The sequence below is a fragment of the Bubalus kerabau genome, chromosome 4, assembly GCF_029407905.1.
Source record: "Bubalus kerabau isolate K-KA32 ecotype Philippines breed swamp buffalo chromosome 4, PCC_UOA_SB_1v2, whole genome shotgun sequence".
Lineage (NCBI taxonomy): Eukaryota > Metazoa > Chordata > Mammalia > Artiodactyla > Bovidae > Bubalus > Bubalus kerabau.
In genome coordinates, this window is record NC_073627.1 from 26891578 (window position 1) to 26911135 (window position 19558).

Below are 19558 nucleotides of genomic sequence, written 5' to 3' on the forward strand. Positions count from 1 at the left end.
TTTTCCAAATTTGCTGGCATGTTGAGTGCAGCACTTTAACAGCATCTTTTAGGATTTGAGATAGTTCAGGTAGAATTCCATCACCTCCACTAGCTTTGATCATAGTGATGCTTCCTAAAGCCCACTTGACTTCACACTCCAAGATGTCTGGTTCTAGGTGCGTGATCATTCTATCGTGGTTATCCGGCAGCCCTGGGATTTCTTTGGAAGGAATGATGCTAAAGCTGAAACTCCAGTACTTTGGCCACCTCATGAGAAGAGTTGACTCATTGGAAAAGACTCTGATGCTGGGAGGGATTGGGGGCAGGAGAGGAAGGGGACGACAGAGGATGAGATGGCTGGATGGCATCACTGACTCGATGGACGTGAGTCTGAGTGAACTCCGGGAGTTGGTGATGGACAGGGAGGCCTGGCGTGCTGCGATTCATGGGGTCGCAAAGAGTCGGACACGACTGAGCGACTGATCTGATCTGCTCTGATCTGAAGAGATCTTAATGAACTTGTATAGTTCCTCTGTGTATTCTTGCCACCTCTTTTTATTATCTTCTGGTTCTGTTAGGTCCATATCATTTCTGTCCTTTATTGTGCCCATCTTTGCATGAAATGTTCTCTTGGTATCTCTAATTTTCTTGAAGAGATCTCTAGTCTTTCCCATTCTATTGTTTTCCTGTATTTCTTTGCGTTGTTCACTGAGGAAGGCTTTCTTATCTCTCTTTGCTATTCCTTGGAACTCTGCATTCAGATGGATATCTTTTTCTCCTTTGCCTTTTATTTCTCTTCTTTTCTCAGCTATTCGTAAGGCCTCCTCAGACAACTGTTTTGCCTTTTTGTGTTTCTTTTTCTTGGGGATGGTTTTGATCACCACCTTCTGCATGATGTTACGAACCTCCGTCCATAGTTCTTCAGGCACTCTGTCTATCAGATCTAATTCCTTGAATCTATTTGTCATTTCTACTGTATAATTGTAAGAAATTTTATTTGGGTCATACCTGAATGGCCTAGTGGTTTTCCCTGCTTTCTTCAACTTATACAGTGCTGTTGGTCAGTTATATCTCAATAAAACTGAAGGAAAAGAACAAATACATGTGTTTACTCAGGATGAGCATCTCTTTCACTCAGGATCTAGTGCTCAGCACCAGGACAGCATAACCTGTTTCCCTAAATATCTCCTCTGAGACTAGACACTGTCCAGGCCCCAAAGAGATGCTTCTCTATTCCTCTTGCCCTGTGTTGTCAAAACAAAAGACAGTTGCATCCAAATGCACTGAAAGTCTGTGGACAGTGCTTTGAAATGTAGGTACGATTTGAGCAGCAAAGTGCTTAGGTAAAAGGAAAAGACACATTTTTAAATTTGTCAAATTCTTCCTCTCAAAATAAATAACAATAAAGTCTTGCTCACTACCTAGTGTGTATTTTCTTGCCTTTCAATGCATGGTTGCAAAAGTACTAGAAAATTAGTGTGCTGTTCACAATTGCATGTGTGGCTTAAGAACGTTTAAAAATAGTAAGCAATTTTTATTACTCTTTAATTTTTATACATGTGGTTCTAGCTGTATCATGCCTAAGTTTTCAAAACTTAAATCCTAACTATAAAAACCACAGCTTTACAATATTTAGGATTTTGCCTTTTAAAGATAAATTTGTCAAGGTAAGAGGATAGTGAAAGTCACTCAGTCATGTCCAACTCTTTGCAACCCCATGGACTATACAGTCCATGAAATTCTCCAGGCCAGAATACTGGAGTTATGCTTTTCCCTTCTCCAGGAGACCTTCCCAACCCAGGGATCAAACCCAGGTCTCCCACAATGCAGGCAGATTCTTTACCAGCTGAGCCACAAGGGAAGACAAGAATACTGGAGTGGGTATCCTATCCCTTCTCCAGCAGATCTTCTTGACCCAGGAATTGAGCCAGGGTCTCCTGCATTGCAGGCAGATTCTTTACCAACTGAGCTATCTGGGAAACATTTACTTTAACAGTTTGCTAGCTTCAGTTATTACAGCTTTTATATGTATAAAAATAATTAAAATATACATTAAATATTTAAATATTGAGACATATTTAATTTGTCCCAGGCCTGGTTCCCCACCCCCACCCAAAAAAAGTCTGTCTTCCTCATGAATTGCTTGCAGCATGGCATGTGGGGTCTTAGTTCCCTGATCAGGGATCAAAACTTTGTCCCCTGCAGTGGAAGCATGGGGTCTTAACCAATGGACCACCAGGTAGGTCTCTTGCATTCTTGATACAGGGAGATGGGGGTCATGGCAACTGTAGCATCTTTCAACATCCTCCAGCAGGGACTGTTGTGATGCACGGCAGTTACCATCAGGAGGTTCCAGGAAAATCTTCCCTGCTCCCAAGATCTGGAACTGTCTACTCCAGCCAAGACTCCAAGAGGAGTTCTTAAAATGGAGGATGTTTGCTTAAACCATGAGCCAGTTCTCCAAGAAAATTTCTCTAGGAATAGATCAAATTCCCAGAGAGTGTGTGACTCCACATCATGGTCTTACTATAGTGGACCAAGAGAAGCTGAACCACTACCCAAGCCAATTGTCTCTCTTGGAATGTGAATTGGATCTGAAACCATCAAGTGGGACAGCGGAGTGCTCCCATATGCTATTCAGATTGGGGAGCAGAAAAGGCCAGTCTGCAGTGAGAAAATGAATTCAACATAAGCACAAAGAGAATCTGAAATGAGAGACTTCTGGAAGCCTTCTGGTTCTTTCCTGAGGTCTGGCTATGGTCCTGCCCTGGGGTTTTGTGAAATACTATATCCTTATAATTCTCCTTTTTTTCTTAATTTGAGTTGGTTCCTGTGACTTACAAGCAAAGTGTCCTAAATAATACAAGTATTCAGTGTATGTGTGTTTTCAAAACAGGCATAAATAAAATGTTTTCTCTTTTGGGTAGTTTGGAAGCAAAAATCAGGTCATAGAGAATAACCCCTGCATGGGCCTCCCTCCAGTCTTAAATTTCAGACACAATTTGATCCAAGAGCAGCCTGGATCAAACCAATAACAAAGGTATCCTTTCAGGACAGTGAAGGGCCTCTGCTACTTCCTGCTAAACTACAAATTCCTGGACTGATGGACATGCTCACGTGCTAAGTTGCTTCAGTCGTATCTGATGCTTTGTGACCCTGTGGACTGTAGCTCCTCTATCCATGGGATTCTCCAGTCAAGAATACTAGAGTGGGTTGCCATGTCCTCCTCCAGGGGATCTTCCTGACCCAGGGACTGAACCTGTGTCTCTTAGGTCTCATTCAGTGGCGGGTGGGTTCTTTACCACTAGCGCCACCTGCAAAGCCCAGGGACAAATTGGTGCAAATAATTGTGTGGGCCTCCAGGGGGAGCTCTGGAGAAGGAAATGGCAACCCACTCCAGTATTCTTGCCTGGAGAATCCCATGGACAGAGGAGCTTGGTGGGGTACAGTCCACGGGTCACAAAGAGTCAGACACGACTGAGTGACTTCACTTCACTTTCACTTTCCAGGGGGAGCTCAGGTCCAGTCCGTTTCCCCTCTACTTAGTCCCACTCCCCAGCTCTGGAAAGGAAAATTTCTGTGAGTTTCAGAAAGGAATCCTGTTGGCTACTGGGTTAGTGGCCTTTTTCTTGCATACATGAGGTGTGTCCATTTCATGTGACTGAAGTAGAAATTGGACTGGGGTTTGCCTCCTTTTGGATACTCTACCTGACTCAGGAAGGTATCTCCCCAACTGTTTTTTGATTATTGACTGACCAACAATATATACAAGCCACTCTAAAGGGTATCTATGAGAATGCATTTGTCTGCATGTACCAGAAACTTGATCCAAACTGTCTTAAACTGTCTCATATATAGTTTGAAGGCCAGAGGTGGAGCAGACCACAGGTTTCCTGTCACTGACAGGAATAGGCGTTAGGGATTCCAAGCCCTGGCAGTGGAGGGGGCGCCTTGCTTAGCTCATCTAGCACCACCCAGGACAATCCAGGTTCTAAGGTAGGAGCCACCTTGGCCGTTACCTTCCTGTTCCCCATCTGAGTGGGCATTGGGCAGGATGACCTTTCTGAGGCCTCCACAGCCATAACTGCCTACTTCCTGCTAGTGCTCTTCACAAGCCCAGGATTGGCCGCAGGAGTTAAAACACACTAGCTGTTATCAGTCAGATGTTTAAGGAAACGTGATTGCCAGTGAGATCTCATTGGCAATTCCTTTCTTTTATTTCAGTCCAGACATCTTGTCTAGACATAGTCTTGGAGACTAGGAAATCCGTTCTGATAACCACAGGTCTCCACACCTGGCCTTTGCCATGATGCTGTCATCTAAGTTACAGTTATCTAAGGTACATAGAGACCGTCTCTTATCTCTTCGCCCCCAGGTTTTTCTTCTTCGTGGGTAGAAAGTGTTTAAAGCATCACAGTGTAATAGGCTAGGCTTTTGCTCCAGTTGGTCTCCTGCTAAGTCTTCTGTCTCTGCTGGTGCTTTCTCTTGGGTGGGAGATTTCAGCTTTTCTAGTCCTGAAGCCTCCACATTATAGGACATCCAGTAAACTTGGATTGCAGGCCATTCTTAGCAAAGCCATAGGACACCTGCTTTAAAACGGGCTGCCTCAGCCTAAAACTCTGTCTCATAGGACCATCATGAAGACGGCATGAAACACATGCCAACATCCTGGTTTTTTCCTACCATTTGCCATTACTGATATCTACAGTCTTGCTAGGCCCATAGTCTGTGTTCCAGACCCCAGCAACAATTTCAGGATCAGCTTCCAAGGAAGTCACTGCTGTCTACCCCAGTTTTTCTGCTCAAACCTACACCTAATGACCTTCACAGTGTTCTTGTCTATATACAGCTCTTCTTCTTAATCCTTTGCCCGGATGCTTCAGCCACCTTTCTGTCCTTCAGCCTCCCTGTTCCAGCTTCAGACAAGTCTGCTATATAAAACCTATATCCCTGAAACCTCTTTAAATTTTACCAAGATATCAAAGTTTTCATTATGTAATTGAGTAGACTGTATAACTGCACAAGCCCCTCTATCACATGTGCTTGGAAATATCCCTGATCTCTGCATGCAAGAACACAGGTACTAATAAAAAGAATAATTTCGACTTGATTGAAATTAAAACCTTCTGCTAAACAAAAGACACTATTTTTCCTTGGTTGTGTGGCTTGTGGGATACTTAGTTCCTCGACCAGGGATCAAACCCAGGCATTCAGCAGTGAAAAGGTGGAGTCTTAACCACCGGACCACCAGGGAATTCCCAAAAAGACACTATTAAGAATGTAGAAAGACAAGCCATAGACTGGAAGAAAATATCTTCAGTATAAATATTTGACAAAGGATCCAGATACGTTAGGTTCAAACTGGTAACAACCCAACTGTCCGTCAACTGAAAAACGAATGAACAAACTGTGGTCCATTCATAGAATGGACTACTCAGCAATGAAAAACATACTGCAAGTAAATAAAATGACATGCATGAATCTTGAAAAAATCTTTAGCAAAAGTGAAGCGAAGTGGCAGTTGCACAGTCATGTCCGACTCTGTGGCCCCATGGACTGTGGCCCGCCAGGCTCCCCTGTCCATGGGGTTCTCCAGGCAAGAACAGTGGAGTGGGTTGCCATGTCCTTCTCCAGGGTCTTCCCAACCCAGGGATTGAACCCCGGTCTCCTGTGTTCAGGCAGATTCTTTACTATCTGAGCCACCAGGGAAGCCAGGCACAAAAGATACTACAAAACAGTATATGTATACTATAATAATAGGCAAAACTAATTTCTGGTAATAGAAACCAGAGTAGTGATTTCAGTAAAGACTGGAAAAAAAGATCAGAGAGCTTTCTGGAATGATGGAAACGCCCTATATCTTGATCTAGTCGGTGATCATATAAATGTATACATTTGTAAAAAAAAAATTGATTTCTTCAGTTAAGGTATGTGCATTTTTCTTAACATAAATAATATCTCAATACAATGATTTTTAAAAAGTGAGATGGAGGGCTTCCCTGGTGGCTCAGTGGTGAAGAATCCACCTTCCAAAGCAGGACATACGTATTTGATCCCTGATCTGGGAAGATCCCACAAGCCACAGAGTGACTAAGCCCACATACCACAACTATTGCGCTTGTACTCTAGAGCCAGGGAACCACAACTACAGAAGCCCGTGTGCCCTAGAGCAACAAAGGCCACCACAAAAAGAAGTCCGCACACCACAGCTAGAGAGTTGCCCCCACTTGCTGCAACTAGAGAAAGCCAACATGCATCAGTGAAGACCCAGGGCAGCCAAAAAAATGATGTAGCTCAGATTTCCTCATCAGAGCCTGGGGAATGCCAGGCTCAGAGCAGGAGGCTGGACAGGAGGGGTTGGGATGTGGCCAGTGGAGGCTCAGGGCATGTCACCCTGCACAAGTCGACACTGGTGGCTTCCCTGGCATAATCAGCGTTCACAAGGCAAGATAGTGACTTGTGACAGATCGCACCTATCCTGGGCGGCCAGGAGAAAGAGCAAGGCTCATTCTATCCCAGTTAACTGTGAGCATCCTAACATGGTTACGGGAAACGGACTGAACATAGCCTTGAGAGTGAATATGAATACTTTCCACCTTGACTACTCAAAGCATTAACGTCCCTACTCCATGGTCTGTTCGTTTACAGGCTCATAAGAAATGGGAGAGTATCTTCAAAGTTCCTAATCCTGGACTTCACCCCTGTTTTCTTAAACCCTGGCCTCATTGTACTTTCTGGGGTACAGTCTGCCCTCAGTCACAGGTGCCACAGCTGAAGCTATGCTAACCCCACCTCTGGCAGACCCCTGAACTCCCCTAGCTCAGGAGCCACCTTGTGGAGGCTTGAGAGTCTATCCTCAAAGATGTCATGAGATGCCATTTTAGGATGTCACACACAGTGGGTTAAAAGAAACTAGTTATACTGGGGCAGGGAGATTAGATGTTGTCTCTGTTATCATATATATATATATATTATATATATATATTTTAAAGTGTATAATATATATAGAAAATATATATATAGTATGTATGTATGTATGTATGATGCTAAAGGGTCTCTGAACACAAAACTGGATTGTTGTTTTTTCCTCCTAAGTTCCCCTGTGCCCTCTAATGGGGTTCAGGGAACATGTCTGATAAGGCATTAGCCATGCTCAAAGGTAAGCCAAGTCCCAAGGAATTCATAGCCCGACCAAGGAGGATAGGGAGGGAAGATGGGAGAGACTGAGCCACAGAACACAATTTCTTATAATTCCAATGAGTCATGAGAAAAGTTGTAAGCGAGATGATTCTTTCACATTCCTTGGGAAATGAGAAAGTAGGGCTGTTAAGGTTTTGTTCAAGCTGAGAAAGAAAGTGGGGGGAATTGCAAAGGAAGAACTAGGGAGTAGAGTAGGGAGAAGTGGGAATAGGAAGGCAGTCAATCCTCCTCCTTCACACTGGAGAGAGGAACTACGCGTATACTTTCAAAGGATATAATCATCACCCTTTAGTAGTTTCTGCAGTAGCTTTTGAAAAATTAATTGCAATACACTTTAGCCTGTACTGAACCCTTGCAAGAAGAAACTAGAACGGGAAGGCTGAGGTCCAGAGCTGCCCAAGTCATTTGATGTTAAGTCAAGTTGATATTACGTCACTCCAGCCTCGAGAGAGGGATACCCTTATCTCACCATAGAAACTCAAGGGGAATTTGGTTATTTCTTCAAAAAGGAAAATCGTTAATGTTTCTTCTAACAATATACAAGAGTTATATACAAAGAAAAAGAAAAGAAAAGGCCTTCATAAATTTATTCCCAGGAGATAACTGTCATCAACAGACCTTTTTGGATTTGGACTAAGCAGGTTCTTCACTATATGTAACAGAAAAGGACTCTAGGTACCTTGCATAGAAAAGTGGCTTATTAGGAGGATCTTACATAGTTCATAACAGCAGAGGGAAAGCAAACTCAGAAAGATGGGCAAGAATGAAGGGAATCTAGGCAGCCAGGAACCTGCCAAGGTCAGGATCCTGGACAACCTAAGGGCGCCGCATCTGCTGCCAGTGGACATGGCATGGCTGCCGTCACGGCCTCTGAGACTCGGCGCCGCAGCCACCACCAGCAGCCAGCTAAGTTCTAAAATGCTCCTGCTTCTGGATTCTAAGTCCAATTGGCTAGGGTATGTTAGGCAGGTAGAATAGGGAAAGGGAGTCCAAAATGGCGGTGGCTAAAAGACAAGGAAGGGAAAAGCCCGCTAAAATAGAACAAAAGAAGGTCCGAGGACCGGAGTGAGGACCTCAGGTAAAACAAACAACACTCCTGGCTGGCCCAATTTACATAGGACAGGCCCAGGGAGAGAAAAACATATAAAAAGAGGAGCAAAAATAAACAAATGGGACCTAATTAAACTTAAAAGCTTCTGCACAACAAAGGAAACTATAAGCAAGGTGAAAAGACAGCCTTCAGAATGGGAGAAAATAATAGCAAATGAAGCAACTGACAAACAACTAATCTCAAAAATATATAAGCAACTCCTACAGCTCAATTCCAGAAAAATAAATGACCCAAAAAATGTGCCAAAGAACTAAATAGACATTTCTCCAAAGGAGACATACAGATGGCTAACAAACACATGAAAAGATGCTCAACATCACTCATTATCAGATAAATGCAAATCAAAACCACTATGAGGTACCATTTCACGCCAGTCAGAATGGCTGCGATCCAAAAGTCTACAAGCAATAAATGCTGGAGAGTGTGTGGAGAAAAGGGAACCCTCTTACACTGTTGGCGGGAATGCAAACTAGTACAGCCACTATGGAGAACAGTGTGGAGATTCCTTAAAAAACTGGAAATAGAACTGCCTTATGACCCAGCAATCCCACTGCTGAGCATACACACTGAGAAAACCAGAATTGAAAGAGACACGTGTACCCCAATGTTCATCACAGCACTGTTTACAACAGACAGGACATGGAAGCAACCTAGATACCCATCAGCAGATGAATGGATAAGAAAGCTGTGGTACATATACACAATGGAGTATTACTCAGCCATTAAAAATAATACATTTGAATCAGTTCTAATGAGGTGGATGAAACTGGAGCCTATTATACAGAGTGAAGTAAGCCAGAAAGAAAAACACCAATACAGTATACTAACGCATATATATGGAATTTAGAAAGATGGTAACAATAACCCTGTATACGAGACAGCAAAAGAGACACAGATGTATAGAACAGTCTTTTGGACTCTGTGGGAGAGGGAGAGGGTGGGATGATTTGGGAGAATGGCATTGAAACATGTATAATATCATATATGAAATGAGTCACCAGTCCAGGTTCGATGCACGATACTGGATGCTTGGGGCTGGTGCACTGGGACGACCCAGAGGGATGGTACAGGAAGGGAGGAGGGGGGAAGGTTCAGGATGGGGAACATGTGTATACCTGTGGTGGATTCGTGTTGATATATGGCAAAACCAATACAATATTGTAAAGTTAAAAAATAATAAAAGAAAAAAAAAATCTGAGAGAACGGATGACTGGAGCCACCACGAGAGCAAGGCTGTATCTTAGTCGCCATGGGGTTCAGCACAATACTCACAGAACTCTGTAAAAGCCCATTAACAAATGCACAGATGGGTGGGCAGGTGCGAGGGATAGTCAGTTACTTGCCATTAACTAGTCTTCTGGACCTAAGAAATTCAATTCTTAAGATGAACTTTGAAAATAGCTTCATAATAAAGTTATATAGTCTAGATGCATAAAAAAAAAAAAAAAAAAAAAGAGGAGCCAAAGCTAGCTCGCTCGCGCGCGCGCTCTCTCTCTCTCCCTCTCCCACCCGGAACACTGGGACGCTCTTCTCCTCGTGTCTTTGGATCGATGTGCCCTCTCACCTCGAAGATGGATTTTCCTGCTATCTTCTAAATAAAATAGAGCTGTAACACTGAGCTGTAACACTGATTTGTCTAAGAGCTATAACACGGTCTATCCAAGACCTGAGAGCGGTGACACGCCGAGGGGGCTTTAATGTCTGTCACTCCAAATCTTTGTTGTGACGAGACAAAGAACCAAGGAACATACACTCGCGTGACATCTATGGTGCCGTGACTCGGATTTAACCTGGCTGAAACAACCTCTGCGCGGAAGAGGCCAAGCACAGCAGGAGCCCATCTCAGCGAAAGTTCCCGCTGTAGAACCAGAAAGCGAAGAAAACCCAGCGCAGGGGAAGGCCCATCGTGCTGGAAACTGGGACAGCGAAAAACAAACTCAGCAGAAAGCTCAGACGGCCCAGTCTCAGATTCCAGAAGACCTTCGGTTAAGGTAAGAGGTCCTCGCTCCTATGGCTGGATGGACATGCCTAACGAAATCTAAATTCCTTTACAATCTCTTGTTTCTTGTTTCCTCGAACCTCCCATGAACAGGTGGGTGGCAGGGGGCACAACTGAGGGACTCTGGAGAGGCTACTCCTCAGCATGTCCCAAAGGCACTATCTGCTAAGCCCCAGTAGCTGTTACACAAGCCGGTGGGGGTTCTTCTGTCCTTTCTCTTCTCTGTGCCAAGGATCAGACCAATGAACCTGTGAGCACCGGTCAGATATTTAGCAAATTTTCTAGCAGGATATGAAGGGGATTCCTTGGCACGTTTTTCCTACTGCTTTTTCCTCCTGTCCTTCAGCCCTCTCCCGGGACTTGAGCCCAACCAAAACCCAGAATGGCTTCAGGTACCTAATAAAGCTCAGGCTCTGAGGTCTCATTGCAAAAATTCATTGAGAGTTAAAGCGATAATTAAGAGGTAGACTTGTTAAGATTCAGAGAGAAGTGCCCACTCTACAGGGTACTGGCCATGGAATTCGGCCTGCCTAGGTTTTGCGAGCATGGGGGTAAATTCATATGCTAATGAGTGAGAGGATCATCCCAGCCATTGGGGAACCACCCACTCCTCCATCTTTTGATAGTGACTTGGAGCTGTCCTGCCACCTCTGGGTGTGTCTGTTGGTTTATAGATTGGGGATTAAGGTTTACTTGAATTTGACTTGTCATCTTGGTCCCAATTGATTTTAATTGGTTTACATTATACCCTTGTGCTATGTCATTCTTTCAAAGATTGTGCTCTGCCCCCTTCCCTCCTCTTTCATCCTCTTTTCCTGAGCCCCATCCAGACCCACAAAGTTGCCTCTACAATCTTCTGGAGAGACAACCAGAAAATAGCTGGCCTTGGGAGGGAAATACTCTATAATATCCAACCCCCTAATCCTACCCAATACTGGTCACACTGGAGATCTTGGGGATACCCAACTCCAGTCCAGGGGTCCCAGGAGGTCATCACGCCTTCACCTGCCTAGGGATCTGGTCCTCGAAAGGTTGTCACGCCTCAACCTGCTTGGGGATCCTCTAGTCCCAGGGGTCCCAGGAGGTCATCACACCTCGACCTGCCCAGGGACCCAATTCTTGGGAGGCCGTCATGCCTCGACCTGCCCGGGGATTAAATCTCTAGGAGGCTGTCATGCCTCAGCCTGCCTGGGGATCTGCACCCTGACCTGGGGACGCCTGGCTCTCAGGTTGCAACAGTTCTGGGTAGGATAAGCTTCAGGAAGACTCACCCCTAAGGAAGTCCACCCATGAAAATCGAAAGAGGTCTTTTTCTTTTCTCCCTGTCATGACTGTTTTTCAGATGGGAAATAACCAATCCACTTCCTGGCAGCCGTCCTTGAGATGCATCCTTGATAACTGGAAGCTGTTCGACCCTCTAGCTCTAAGGAGAAGTCGCTTGAAATTCTTTTGTGCCACTGCGTGGCCACAATATCCACTGGGGAATGAGGAACATTGGCCTGAGGATGGGACATTAAATTACAATACCATCCTGCAATTAGAATTATTCTGCAAAAGACAAGGAAAATGGACAGAGATCCCTATGTCCAAATTTTCTTCCGACTAAGAGATATGAAGGAACTCTGTCTTAAGTATGGGATTGTTGTACGCCCTAAAAGTGAGCCCACTAGGCAAATGGTGTTAGGCACAGGCAACCAAGAAAAGGAACCCCCTCATGAAGGCTCACCTCCCACAGCTCCCGAGCTGCCTGGTGCTCCTTCCTTGTATCCAAACGTGCCCCCATATTCGGGAGCACTCCCTGTACAAAAGCCAGCTCGAGTATGTCCCTTAGTTGAAACTGGAGGAGAATTTGGACCAACCTGGGTCCATATGCCCTTCTCCCTCTTAGAACTAAGGCAGATCAAACAAGACCTGGAAGCTATACAGATGACCCAGGCAAATATATAGATACAACAGGGCTTCACATGTCCAGTGATAGATACCCAGTAGGGGAAACTGCAGTCCCCTCCTCCGATCCTAACTGGAATTATAATGATCCTGAATACTCCTGGGAAAGGGATCATTTTCTAATCTGTGTGAAGGCAGGACTTAAAGAAGCCCAACAAAAAGTAATTAGCTATGCCCGGGTCTCAGCAATAACTCAGGAGCCCAGTGAGAACCCCATTGCCTTTCTGGAAAGGCTAAAAGAGGCACTCCAAAAGTTTACCAATCTGGACTTAGACTCTTACGAGGGACGGTGATTTTAAAGGACAAATTCCTGTCCCAATGTGCATCAGATATCAGAATTAAGTTACAGCAGCTACAACAGCAGGACCCTGCTGCCTCTTTAGATGAGATGGTCCAGACAGCCACCAATACCTTTTATAACAGAGAACAGGAGAAGGAGGCCAAGGCCCAGGAGAGGGAGAAAAAGAGAGACAAGGCATGCGCAGATGCTGGCCGCCCTCCAGAGAAGCCCTGTGGCAAACCCTGAGTCCTTGAAGGACAAGGCACGAGACAGATGCCTGATCTGTAGACAGGCGGGGCATTGGGCCAAAGAGTGTCCAAACCATGACAAGTCTCCTAGAACGGCTTGCCACAAATGCCATCAACTGGGACATTGGGCGGCACTCTGCCCTCGGGACCCAAGAGCCTCAAGGTCAAGCACCAAGCCTGCCCTCACGATGGTTCAAGAGGACTGAAGCGGCCGCTCCAGCCAGCCCGCCTGTCACAGATAACCATCACGGGGCTGGAGCCAAGGGTGCAACTGGATGTGGCAGGTAGGTCCGAGAATTTCTTGGTTGACACAGGGGCTACCTACTCTGTCTTGATCTCCTACTCCGGAGCCTTCTCCTCCCAAACCTGTACCATTTTGGGTGCTACAGGAAAAGCAACTACTAAAAAATTCACCCAAGCACTTCTTTGTTGCTGGGATGGACAAATATTTTCCCACCAGTTTCTGGTGGTCCCTGAGTGTCCTACCCCCTTATTGGGAAGACATATACTCACTAAACTGGGGACCAACCTTGTGATGGGAAGTTTTTCAGTTCCTAGAGCTCTACAGATCCTGGTTACTACTGAAGAACCCATTACACCTTCAATAGAGAGGGACCAAAACCTATGGGAAGACAAAATTAACCCCCAGGTGTGGGACCAGGGGATTCCTGGACGAGCCCACCAAGCTGAACCGGTCATCATTGTCCTCCGAGATCCCACTCGGTTTCCTAACCGGAAACAATATCCTTTCAAAAGAAAAGCGCGGGAGGGACTACAGCCTTTAATAAATAAATCCCTTGCTTGTGGGCTATTGGTCCCCACCAATTCGCCATGTAACACCCCAATCAGTAAAAAAAAAGACGGAACCTGGCGAATGGTTCAAGATCTCCGGATCATAAATGAAGCTCCATCCCACAGTACCCAATCCCTATGTAATCTTGGGAGAAATCCCACCCAGTGCCAAGTGGTTTACAGTCTTGGCTCTCAAAGATACATTTTTTTGCATACTACTGGCTAAAGAATCCCAATACCTTTTTGCCTTTGAGTGGGAGGCCCCAGGAGAAAAACACCAACAGATGACTTGGACAGTATTACCTCAGGGGTTCAGAGATAGCCCCCACCTGTTTGGACAGGCCCTTAGCCAGGACCTCCTAGATCTGGACCTGGGACCTAATGGGAAAATATTACAATACGTAGATGACCTACTCATCTGCTCTCCAGATGAAAAAAGTGCCCAACAACATGCAATTCAGGTTCTAAACTTCTTGGCAGAAAGGGGATATAAAGTCTCCTGTGCTAAGGCACAGATGGTCGAGACAAAGTTCACTTAACTGGGAGTTCAGATTACACACGGATCCAGAAGGCTGTCCTCTGATTGGGTACAAGGAATCCTCCAGTTGCCCTCCCCCACGACTCGAAAACAATTGCGAGCTTTCCTGGGGCTAACTGGATATTGTAGAATCTGGATACCCAACTATGGTCTAATTGCCCAGCCCTTATATGAAAGCTTAAAGGGACGAGATGATTCAATCCCACTGATGGGGGGAACTCCTCAAAAAGAAGGCAGAGGCTACACTAAAACAGGCCTTAACTCAGGCACCTGCCTTGAGGTTGCCAGACCCAGAAAAAGCATTCCAACTTTATGTCCATGAAAGAGAGGGAATAGCCTTGGGAGTGTTAACTCAAAGGTTGAGATCTGAGCCCCAGCCTGTAGCTCACTTATCCAAGAGGCTCGATCCAGCTACCTGAGGCTGGCCCCGCTGCCTTCGAAATCTTACAGCTATTGCAATCATGACAGAAGATGCTTTAAAACTCTCCTTTGGGGGCAAACTAACTATTTTTACCAGCCATCAAGTAAAACAACTCCTAAATGGGAGAGTCCATTTATGGATGTCTGATCAAAAAATCCTCAGATATCAAGTAATGCTGATGGAAAACCCAGGCCTCACTATATCCCCTTGTGCGGTTCTTAACCCAGCCACCCTCCTGCCTACTCCCAAGGGCTCTCTCCCCTTTCAGTCTTGTCTAAAAACCTTGGACCACTGGACAAAACCCTGAGAGGGATTGTCGGAAGATCCTCTGACCAACCCTGAGGAAATCCGGTACACTGATGGAAGCAGCTTTGTCTTGGATGGAAAAAGAAGAGCTGGGTATGCAGTAGTCTCCAATTTTGAGACCATAGAGGCTAAGCCTCTGCCACCAGGTACTTCAGCCCAATTAGCTGAGCTCATAGCCCTGATTCAAGCTTTAGAGCTGGGAAAAAGAAAAAAAAAAAAACAGCCATTTACTTTAGGTGGCTCAGACGGTAAAGCGTCTGTCTACAATGCGGGAGACCTGGGTTCGAGCCCTGGGTTGGGAAGATCCCCTGGAGAAGGAAATGGCAATCCACTCCAGTACCATTGCCTGGAAAATCCCATGGACAGAGGAGCCTGGTAGGCTACAGTCCATAGGGTCACAAAGAGTCGGACACAACTGAGTGACTTCACTTACACTAACTCCAAGTATGCCTTTCTGGTGCTACATGCACATGTGGCTGTTTGGAAAGAAAGGGGCCCCCAATCAAATATGGTGATCAGATTCTTTGACTCTTGGAGGCAGTCCATCTGCCCACTGAGGTTTCAGTCTCCCACTGTAAAGGACACCAAAAAGGGAGCACAGAAGTGGCATGAGGGAACCAAGCAGCTGATCAGGCAACTAGGAGAGCAGCATTACAGAACCATTACCTAATAGAGATTGCCATCTTAGTTCCACAGACTAATTTGCCAGAAACTCCTTCATATACTGAAGGTGAGACTCTTAAAGCTAAGAGCGAGGGCTCTCAAGAAGATCATATGGCGTGGTTCCAAAAGGAGGGACTCCTTTTTCTGCCTGGAAACCTCCAATGGAAGTTGGTTAACTCCTTACATGCCACTACTCATTTAGGAGAAAAGGCCCTCCAAAGATTACTAGAAAGTTTCTTCAGAGGAACAGGCTTCCAAACAACTATAAGACAGGTGGTCTCCTCTTGTCCCACTTGTCAATTAAACAACCCCCAAGGAGCTCGAAGACCCCAGCTGGCCCAGCCCGTCCAACGACATGGGGCCTACCCAGGAGAGGACTGGCAGATGGACTTCACCCAGAGGCCAGTTTATCAAGGGTATAAATACCTATTAGTCACGATAGATACATTCACAGGATGGATTGAAGGCTTTCCCACTCGGACTGAGAAGGCTGAGGAGGTGGTAAAAAAAACTGCTCCATGAAATCATTCCAAGATTTGGTCTGCCCAGGTCATTACAAAGTGACAATGGGATATCATTTACTTCTAAGGTCTCCCAAGGGGTCTCGAAAGCATTGGGCATTACTTATTATCTCCATTGTGCCTGGAGGCCTCAATCTTCAGGAAAAGTAGAAAGAGCCATTCTTAAAATCAGCGATAAAAAAGATAACCCGGAGACCTCCCTGGGATGGAAGGAGGCTTTACCAATAGCTCTCCTCCACACCTGCATTGCCCCTAAGGAACAGGTTGGTCTTAGTCCTTATGAGATGCTATATGACCTTTTGTTTATGTCAATGACCTCTTCCTAGATCCAGAGGTTCAGACCCTTCAGTCTTATACCATGGCCACTGGGCAATTCCAACAGGATATACGTTTGTGGGGTATGAACCAGAACCCAAAAGACTCTAAAGAGTCACCACTATATGCTCCAGGGACTCAAGTCCTAATTAAAGTTTGAAAAGATGGGTTCCCAAAACTCCAGCCCACATGGAAGGGCCCCTACCCTGTAATACTTTCTACCCTCACAGCAGTCAAGGTACCAAGACGTGACTCCTGGATTCACTACTCATGAGTCAAGCCATGGAAGAAAACAGAAGAGGACACTCAATACACCTGTGAGCCCCTGGGAGAGCTCAGATACCTATTCAGGACTACAAATGAGTGCCATTCTAATGAACAACCCCAAAATCTGGTTTCTGGGGATAAGATTTCTCAGGATAACTCTAAAGAGCCAACACAGCTTGACAGAAACTGTACTCCAAAACAGACAGGAGATAGATCTTCTGATCCCTGAACAAGGAGGGACTTGAGCCATCCTGGCGATGTGAATTTAAAATTGACTAATGCCCCTACTAGTCCTTGTTATGCTATATTGATGATGCTTATGATTATTCCATGTACTGTCAATTGTCTAACCTGTTTTGTCTCTGCCCAGGTCAGCCAGCTACAACATGCAGTGCCAGTTCAACAAAGATATAAAACTACAGCTGACCACGGAAAATATCACACACCTTTGGACACCGCTATAAGGACTCTGAGGCTTGGGACTAGCAAGAGGGGGAGGCCCAATACCCCTCACCGTCCCAGTTCAGCAGGAAGTAGCCAGAAAGACCTCGACGCCCCTATTCCCAAAGAATTGGGCCTCCCATCTCTTGAAGGGGGAATGTTAGGTAGGTAGAAGAGGGAAAAGGAGTCCAAAATGGCGGTGGCTAAAAGACAAAGAAGGGAAAAGCCCGCGAAAATAGAACAAAAGAAGGTCTGAGGATCAGAATGAGAACCGCAGGTAAGACAAACAACACGCCTGGCTGGCCCATTTTACATAGGACAGGCTCAGGGAGAGATAAACATAAAAAGAGGAGCCAAAGCTAGCCCCGCCCCCCCCCTCACTGCGGCGCTCTTTTCCTCGTGTCTTTGGATTGACGTGCCCTCACGCCTTGAAGATGGATTTTCCTACTATCTTCTAAATAAAATAGAGCTGTAACACTGAGCCGTAACACTGATTTGTTTAAGAGCTATAACATGGTCCATTTGAGACCTGAGAGCTATAACACGGTGTATCCAAGACCTGAGAGCGGTGACACGTTAATGTCTGTCACTCCAAATCTTTGCTGTGACAAGACAAAGAACCGAGGAACATACACTCGCGGGACAGGTAAGGACACACACTTTTACTCTGGCAGCCAGGAGCCTGGAGAGTGAGAATGTCGCACAGCTCTGCAATAACCCAGTCCCATACAGTGTTGAAGCCCTCAAGAAATCATATGGCCCAGGGCAAATATTCATTGTATCTTTATGCATCCAGCTTTTCTGTTTGTGTGTAAGAGAGATTTTATTATACACACTAATTGGTAAGTAGATTTTTGTTTTGTTTTGTTTAGGACAGTGTATCTTTTCATGCCACTACAATAATTTTCCCCCTAAATTCTTGCACAGTATGTATTGTATAGATATTGTCAATATTTATTTAAATCAATTTTCACACGATGGACATTTATTTTTATTCTTTACTATTATAAACCACACAGCTGAGAACATTCTTGACCAACTGGCACTCATCCTAGTAGTCTCTAAGGATAAGGTTCCAAAAGTGAAACTGCTGAGCAAATGGCCTATAAAATTATCTGTCGCCAGATCGACCTTAAGAGACATTATCCATTTACACCTTAACTAAAACTTATGAGAAAGTCCAAAATCGACTGTCTTTCACTGATCTGCTTCTAATTTTGTTAGACGGAACCATCCACCAAGTAGCAGGAGAGGGAAATGGAAGTGAGAGGTTCTGTGCTAATTTCTTGGCGCTCTAGCCACGTGGAACGCCAAGGAATCAGGTGGGGCGCACTTCCTGGCAGCGATTCGCGCTCGGGACACCAGGGCCTTGAACCGCATTCGCCCCACGTGCCAGTAGGCTTCCCTCCGGGCTCCGCCAAGATAACCTATCCAGAGCACCCTTTGTGTAAATAAATAAACAATAAGAAGCCCAGGATGGGAGGGCCGCTCCTGCTCGTGAGCTGGAGGTCAGAGCCGGCCCTCTCCGGTCCAGCATTGCTAAGACCGATCCCGCCAGCCTGCCGCACTCCGTGCTTCCCCAAACTCGGTGAGGACCCATGGGGGAGAGCAGAGAGAGAGGCGACAAGAAATGACACCCCGGGACCGGGAATGTATGGGACGCCGGGGATGCAGAAGTCCTCGCCGCTCCGCTTCGGCCGGCTCCTGCGGCTCGGGGCCCAGAGCCCACAGTTCAGCGCCGGCGGACACTGGGCATCTACTACTGCTTTCCAAAGGCAGCTTCACGCGCCCGCTATGTGGCTTGAGAAGACTGCCGGCCGCCTAAAGCAGCCAGCAGGTCCCATGGTGTAATGGTTAGCACTCTGGACTTTGAATCCAGCGATCCGAGTTCAAATCTCGGTGGGACCTCTCCAAACCTTTTGGTTCTATAATTCCTATTTTGGAGGCCTCCGGCGGTAGTGGCTGTCTCGTGCTGTGGCTTCTCCCCAGTGACCTATCGGACCGCGGTTTAGGCTCCCTCGGTCTTTCTCAAGATGCCTCCATTTCAGGGTCGGCCTGAAGGTTGCCGCACGCATGCGCAAGAGCCCGGGCCGAAAAGTAAGCGTGTCTGTGGGACTCGGAGCGGGACTTTACCTCGCAGGGGCTGCCAAAGGCGCCGGGAGGGTTTCCAGCATCCTGCTTCCGGCGGGGAACAGCAGCAGGCTTCGGGTCTGGGAGACGCCCCCTGCCCGCGCAAGCTGCCTGGAATCCTTCTTCCCATTGGCTAACGTGCCAAACAGTCTGTTCTGATAGCTGGGAACTAAATGGCCCGAGCGAGCCGAGGTGAGGGCCTAACCGGCGTGTGTTTGGGGATCGCTCCGCCCGGAAGTCGGTCAGATACTGAAATGTGTCTGTCTAGATTGTCCGCCACAGGGGGAGTGGACTTCGAGGTTGTTTGTGTCTTTCAGTCGGAAAAAAAAAAAAAAAATCCCTAAGTCAAGGAATCCGTTCTTCAGTCCGTTTCGGCCCGTCGGGCTATCTGCTAGCGC

General features: G+C 46.1%; 1 non-coding gene across 1 annotated transcript; it reads left to right on the plus strand.

Annotated features, from left to right (window-relative positions):
• The first annotated feature begins 18866 nt into the window (after positions 1–18866).
• On the plus strand, positions 18867–18938 carry TRNAQ-UUG (transfer RNA glutamine (anticodon UUG)). The gene has a single exon. It is a non-coding gene; the product is annotated as a tRNA-Gln (tRNA).
• Positions 18939–19558: the final 620 nt, after the last annotated feature.